General features: G+C 42.9%; 1 protein-coding gene across 3 annotated transcripts in view; it reads right to left on the reverse strand.

Moving 5' to 3' along the window:
* The window catches only part of LOC119647034 (protein dopey-1 homolog), a 106,006-nt gene extending 98,984 nt beyond the window's left edge, over positions 1–7,022 (reverse strand). For all 3 annotated transcript variants that reach the window (XM_038047779.1, XM_038047777.1, XM_038047776.1), the window contains exon 1: positions 6,912–7,022. The gene's annotated coding sequence lies outside the window, so the exon portion shown is untranslated. The remainder of the gene's footprint in view (positions 1–6,911) is intronic.
* Between the last annotated feature and the right edge of the window lie 1,000 nt (positions 7,023–8,022).

The raw sequence follows: 8,022 nt of genomic DNA on the forward strand, positions 1-8,022 counted from the left end.
GGAAATCTGCAATTTATAGAGTCTACCATGGACAAATATGACTACCTGAATATTTTAAAACGTAATTTAAAACAAAGTGCTGAAAATTTACGCCTGGGTGACGAATTTTATTTTATGCATGACAACGACCCTAAGCATACGGCTGAGGTTAATAAGCTGTGGCTATTATATAATGTTCCCAAACAGTTACATACACCCCCACAATCGCCAGATTTAAATCCCATAGAACATCTATGGGATTTATTAGAACGCAGAATTCGCCAATACGATATAACTTCAAAGGATATGCTGAAAAATGTATTACAAGAAGAATGGAATAAAATAAGTATTGAAGAAACATCTAAACTTGTATCTTCTATGCCGAAAAGATTAAAAGAGGTCATAAAAAGAAAAGGGTATCCTACAAGCTACTGATTTGCTTTTCCTATTTACTCAAATATAATTTTTTTTAAATATTTGTTTACTGTACGCAGACTTTTTCTACTGAATTATTGCGATTCTTTTAATTTTTGACTTTATAACCTGGTTTTTGTAAGACTTATAACTTAGTGAATTAAATACACTAAAACTACGGAACTATTTGTAATGTTTGGATAATAAATTCGCCACAAAAATTAGCTTAATTTTTTTGTTTTACTAAGGAAAAGTATCATACTACTGAGTGTACGCACACTTTTTCTGCCTAGTGTATATGTCATGTAACCAGTTACGGACATGTTCTTTATATTAGCTTTATTAGCACATGCATACTCATGTCTACTTTGAGTAATTGACACTGATATGCAAAAGCCTGGAAAAACCAAAAAGGGAAACTAAAACATCCCCATGGAATCCGCCGTTCATATAAGTTCACTTTATATGCTGATGACGTCATACGCGTCTTATGGTGCCAAAAATTTATTTGAAATGCGGAAGTTTGACCTATAACTTCGTTAATGATAGTTGGATTGCCTTCAAACTTTTCAGAATTATGTCCGATATTATCGCCTATGCTGATGTCCAAATTTTGCACTTCTGGAATGAATGAGTAAATTTCTAAAACATGGTAATAGACTATTATTAACTTTCTTTATTATCGGAATGAGGTGTGATTTAAGACCTAGATTTCATATAGATGCATCACTGTGATTTTGTTCAGATTTTTCGGATAGGTTCTGAGAACGAGACCGGTTTCACTTTTCGGGGCACACATTTTGAACCCTATCTTCCCTATGTTTCACCCAATATCAGTTTCGGAAAGTCCTAATCGAGCCCTTTCTCTTGATATCCCCCATATTTGATGAAATAAAAATTTACAGCCCTCTTCAAAGTTAACGCAAAATGGCGCCACTCGCGGCATGTATATCTTGCTATTGAGATAACTGCGTTTCCAGATTTTAGATAGGAGAGCGAAAGCAGATCTAATTCGTCAGAAGAAACCACATTTCCTAGATATACAAATTTATTGACACTTTCGATGTTCTGTCCATTAATGCACATGGGGCGAATGTGAAGACCCGTTCAACTGAGAACCTTAGTTTTGTTGGTGTTTATCTCCAGTCCAACTCTATCTGCCTCCTTCCAAATCCAGAACCATTTGGCCAAAGTCCATCACCCGGTGAGAGAGCAAACAGATATCATCAGCATAGTCGAGATGTTTGAGGAAAAATGTCGTTGTCCATTAACTTCCTCCACGTCCTCCGGACAAGGTAGCATGAAGAACGTCACCGATAACAAGAAGAAATAATATCGGTGACAGGATGCAACCCTGGCGGACTCAACTTTCGAATTCAAAATCCTTCGAGATTTTTGCCTCGATACAGCCTGTGACATTTTGCGCCATCATATGTCGCTCTGATAATAGCTATTAGTTTCAGTGGGATTTCCCTCCTACGTAGAGGGCTCCCTGTTCACGCTATCGGAAGCTTTCTCGAAATCGAAGAAAGCAAGTGCAGTGAAAATCAAAATTCGGCGCACTGTTCCAATATGATCCGTAGGGTGTTGATGTGGTCAATGCACAAGGCTCCGGAGCGAAAACCAGCCGGCTCTCTGTTCATCAAGCTTTCGAAAAGTATTTTGATGTGTTCCAAGATTATTTCAGCTGTTATCTTTGTGACCACAGGGAGCACGCAAATATCACTCTAATTGTCACATCCAAAACGGGTCTGCTTTAGGATCTTAACGATCGTCCCCTTCTTCTACTCTCTGAAAGGGTGTGGGAATCCCAAAATTTCCGTACGAGTGGAAGTAGATCTGCAGTAACTGCAGGTGCAGCGATAAATAACTCTGCGAGGGGACCATCAAGCCCAGCGATTTTGCTCCCTCCGCATTGATGGCCGAAACAATTTCTCTTGTACTTGGAGGAACAGTCCGTATCCACATGTTACGGTGGCTAGCCATTTCACCCAGAAGAGGAGGAACCTCACCGGATGTAATACGGTTAAGAACCGTGATGTAATGTTCATCGTGGATGAGAAGTCCTGCAAGATCTTTCGTGATGCGGTATACACTTTTGAAATCATTGCCATCTTCCGATTCCCTGACCAGTGTAACAGCAAATTTTTTCTTGTCACGGCATACACTACGCTGAACTTCTCAGAATTTCGCTCGGTTTTGGAGTTCACCATCACTCGCAGCGATCAGAAGAGCCTCCAATCCCTTCCGTTCATCGTTCCACTTCCACGACTCCTGTCAGCCAGGTCTTATGAGACTCCTTCGGAACGTGGCCGACGACCTATGCAGCACCCGAGAAAAGAACATTTTTGATGGCGGCCCAATGCCTATCGATATTCTCAGGCGCATTACCCAATAGTTCTGCCGTTCGACCAGCAAAATAGCTCTCCCACTGTCGAGCAACAGCTGGGTCGTACAAGCGGTCGATATTAATCTTAACGGCTCCCCACCCCTGTGAGAAATAGCAGACGCAACACGCAAGCGAACGTAAGCAAGATGGTGATCCTTTTCGAAGCCGATGTCGTACGCCTAAATCTACTGCTGATCGCGAAGTGGTCGATTTGAGTGCTCGTACAGCGTCAACAGGCTCTGTGCTTGAACAATGTGCCACCAATGACCAGGCGCTGGAAGTTGCAGAAATCCACCAACCTCCCATCATTACCGTTAGGTGCTTCTCCATCACATGCCCAAATGAACAAGGTGTTGTCGATCCCACCTTGGCATTCAGATCACCCATCACAATCACAATGTCACTTTAGGAAGCTTCTCCTGAATCGCGCATAATTGCTTGTAAAGAGCATCATTTTCCCCTATATCGGAAGTCTCCGTTGGTGGGTAGCCTTGTACAATTGTGATACTCCTTAACTTGGACCGGAATCTTGCAGTTAGAAGTCTGTCAAAAACTGAACCCGACACCGGATTCGCGACTGCTACCACTTGGCTTTCCACAGTTCAAAAGCACACTGCCGCAAGAGGGAGAGGAGCATTGAACAGAATCCCACCATTTTACTTCGCTTAGGCCCAGAATATCCAGTTTATATCGTCCGAATTTCCACTCAAGTTAGAGAAAGCGAGCATTTTGAGGACCCTCGCTACCGTTGTCGAGGAGCACATTTCAAATACCAGTCATAGTCCGTTTTCGATAGCGAAAGGTCGTTGCTGTGAGGTCAATGCCTATTCGAGGCGTTGTCGACGTTTCGGTAGCAATAAAGTTTCAAAATTTGCCTGCTTACTGGTAACGAGACATTATCTGCCCCATAACAAAAAGACTTCACTCCAGATAAATCAGCAATAGATCAGATTTTGTCTGTGCGACAAGCGATGGGAAAACTATTGAAATATGACCATGCACATCTTTTCATCGTATTCAAGAAGGCCTATGATAGCATAGTCAGGGTAAAACAGTACTGTAAGAGAATTCGATATCCCAAATAAATTGATAGGATAGATTAGACTGACCCTGAACAATGTACGAGGCCAGATAAAAACAACAGTCTACGACAAGCGGATTCCCCTTAATACATTTTTTTAACTGGGTAAGGAAAAAGCGATTCATGACCCCCAAAAGGAGGATGGGCAATTCCATAACCTATATAATAACGAAATTGATTCGCGATACTATGGCCATCTGGTTGTGGATAAAATCCGGTTCAATAGATTGCGGTGAGCGGGTCACTTAATACGTGAAGATGATCCAATCCGGAAAGTCTATAAGGGCAATGTCTACAGTGATACAAAAAGACGTGGCAAACCTTGCCTCAGATGGAGAGATATCGAATTGGTGGACTTTGGGGCAAAAACGGTACGTCGAGAAAGGCATATTTCTTCTGACAACTTCTCATCGCAGATAGTCTTAATAATCATGTGGGTAAAAAGGTAAACGAAAACAAGTGCCGTGGGGGGAAAAGGAGTTGGAACACGCAATGAGCGGGCACTCACGACCTTGTACTTGCGAATACATGGTTCATCGAGGTCAGTGAGAACAGTAAAACGCAAAACGACTTTATCCTCATAAGACGCCGACATTTTATCACCGTCATTGACTGCAAACCCATTCCCTATGAGACCTTGTGACTCAAGCCACCGATAAAACAGCGTGAGGAACGCATTGAACGCGATTGCCAACCAATCGTGGAACCCAGTTAAAGACATGATCTACAAAGCGGCTTGTGCAACCTCCGGTGCATCAACTGAAATATTTACTTTGGAACGATGATATCCAAATGAAGGACCGTGAAAAAAACGCCAACTTGGCAAATTTACGAGGATGCAAATCTGGAAGTTAAGAAAGTAATCGCTGTTACCCGAGCGATCCATCAAAATATCTACGATAAATTGGACACTCGGGATGGCGAGAGAAATCTGTATTGACTTGTCTTTTGCATTAATAACAGGAGCGGTACTTTGCTTACCGATCGATGAGCCGCGAGTTGCTCAATTTTGGTCCCGTTGAACTTGCAAATGTTTTCCTCAAGAAATGCGGGCAATACATTCACTTCCCGGATTTTACAAGAAAGCTCGAATTGGTCCCATACGAAAAATAATTAGGTTAGACTAGCCGAAAACCATCGCCCATTTTCAATTCATTCATCGTGCACATATCTAAAAGTACGAAAAGCACTACCTTTCGCCCGAATTTAGATGTTATTCTCAAGCAGGGACAACTTGACTTGCAATGTGTGGCACCCTATGTGAAGCAAAGCACGCTATCGTTGCTGTTTTGTGATAATATGTTTAAATCTCCCCCAAAAACTTTCAAGAAGCTTGTGCTCCTCCTTCATTGTTCCGCTCCACGAAGCTCTAGGGCCTGGTAATCTTCTACCCTGAGATAGTGGATCAGGATTACATTGCTGTCCATTATAAATGCGTGACATATCCATTGCTACTTCTGCTTTCTGATCAACACGTCTGCGGGTATCCAACCCATACGCCGATAAAGTTTTTCATTTATTATTACCTCAGGCCCAAATACACCAATGACACACGCAGGCTTGAGTTGATAAAAACATGGAGCTTCCGAGGACCAGTAACGCTCACTTTCCTTGTGCTACTCTATGTAGCAAAACGTTTGAAGATTTACGAAGAGCAGCAGTAACTTGATGTTGATGGCTTCTAGTAACAGTGTTTGATTTCAGAAACTTTTCAGACCATTCATTGACCCTCCAATACAGAGTTAATAGCAAACTTCGATTTAGTCTGTGAGCTATCAGAAAGGCTGACTACATTACTAATGGAGTTCTTTATTACTTCAACCCACTTCTGCTTAGAATGTTGAGAAGCTATAATCGTGTACAGTTTACTGAATGAATGTCTCTAGTGCTCTGCAATCAATCCCCAGTCTGTTGAAAGTATGATTTTAGAAATGATGAACATTTAATCTGGGCAAGACGGCTGTTGCTTATCTTGGAACCTATTCAAAAACCACGAGGAAACCACTCAATGATCCTAAACTGAAAATACTGAGAAGGATCGTAGAAGAGTTTGGTGGATAAGCTATGACAGAGAATTGAAGGATATATAATTTGTAATGCAAATCCTCCTTTGAGGATGACATATAGAATTACATGAAGGAGGGACTTTTAGAAATTGTATTGGAACGGGAACGATTGCGTTAGACCAGGCAGCCATTCGTGGAAAGCATTGACGAGGACAACACATTATTATTAAAAAAAATAGACCGCCAAATGCGATGCGAGGGGAGAGGTTTGATAGCAGCATTTTGGCAAAAAGTGCAACGCTACGCAGTAGGAAGAAAAAAATGATTTACTCATAATGCGTAGTTTCTATCAATACTGCAAAACACGATACCGTTACCATACGGAAATAGCTCTTTTGTCTCAGGGGTCTTAATGTGTTGTTATCGCAGTAATAAAACCAAATTGAGGGCTTTCGATGCAGATAAAAAAAATAAAATAAAATAGTCAAAACAAAATAGCCGCAAAGGACCACTTTTCCAGCGTTTCGGCATCCTCTGCCCATCTACCGTTTGCCTTAACGTTGTTAGTCAACAATTGACTCTATTTGACCTAAGTGTAATCAGTTTTACCATGAACGGTTTGAGCTATAAATAAATGGCTCCTTGGCTCATAGCTCGTTCATTAAATTCAAAAATCTACTACTAGAAAAGTACGCGCAGAGGAAGAAAGACGCTATTCACAGGAGCATTCGATGGTCAGATGCGAATTTTCGATCTCCAGATGCCGGTGGAAAGACAATCACAAGCGACTATTTTGGTCAGCTAAACAGGTCTGGCTGATGCCTACATTTGATAAACTAAATTTGCGGGAGAACCCGCTGTGGAAAAAACCACTGATACCCCGGACTTGACACCACAAACAGTCCGCTAATGGGGAGTCCCAACAGTCCATTGAGGACGACCCCGGACGAGTGTGAATGTGTTCATAGCCAAGTGAGAGCAAAATACGATGCAGCAATGAAAATTACTCGAGCAACATATGAATTACGAGTTGAGCACTTACGGCAATATCGCACCAATTATACGGCCCCGTTAAGCATTTGGAGCGACCCACTGGTGCGTGGGATGTACTTCTTTCGCCACCGCGCCACGGCAACAGCGACTCGAGCTCGCGCTCCGCCACCACTTGCAGTCGAGCACTGATCGCCTTTTCACTCCACTGCTCTCGTTGCACAACACCAGGCCAACGGACTTTCGCGGAACAAATCACCAAAGGCTAGAACGTATTTCGCAGGATCCCTGCTGCACCAGAAACCCCCGACAAAATGGCAATCACTCGACCCCGTCTCGCGAACTTCAAGGCCAGAATCGATGACAGCAGCGCACAAACAACTTTTCAATTTTCACTCCAGACCCTGGGCACTGGAGCATCGAATTTCACGCGCGCTTCTGGCACCAGCGGCACTCCGCACATCCAATTGATTTCCGTTCGGATCGAATTTTCCAATTTTTCACAATGCACTCACTCGAAATCGTCGCTTTCCACGCAATTTGCGTTTCCCGCACGCTACGCAAACGACACAATCCGCTTCCACTTCTGCTCCGTGTCTCGCGAAGTCAGCTGACATTTCGACGTAGCCGTTCGTACGCGGTCGCCCGCTACTCGCTACTCCCCCGAGCAAGGTTCGCGGCAAACGTCAAATTTCGCACAATTTCGTCATTTCTTGCTGCCACCGCAGAATCTGGCACACGATTAGGTCACAGAACAAAAGATTTCTACGCCACTCGGCCAACAGACGCACAACTCGCGATTCTACAGTTCCCGCAAGTAATTTACCCAAGCCAAAGAGGTTCCCGTTATATGAGTGATTAAGACCTCGCAATTTCCGAAAGCAAAAGATTGATAAGAAGAACAAAGAGATTTATTCATAAACAAGAACGCAATTGACACTTCTGATCTGCCACTTGCCTGACACGAAAGTGAATTCGTGACGGAACCAGCGACTTTGTCCCACACGGCCACAGTAGAACGACGGAATTCGGGCATCAGCTGCACACAAACACATATTTGGAATGCGATTTCTGGCAGTGGGGGACGTCAATGTCACAAATAAACAACATGTTTACAAGCGAAGTTGGCTTCAACTGATTGGGAAAGCCCCGAAGCAAATCAG

This window comes from Hermetia illucens, chromosome 1 (assembly GCF_905115235.1).
Source record: "Hermetia illucens chromosome 1, iHerIll2.2.curated.20191125, whole genome shotgun sequence".
Taxonomy (NCBI): domain Eukaryota; kingdom Metazoa; phylum Arthropoda; class Insecta; order Diptera; family Stratiomyidae; genus Hermetia; species Hermetia illucens.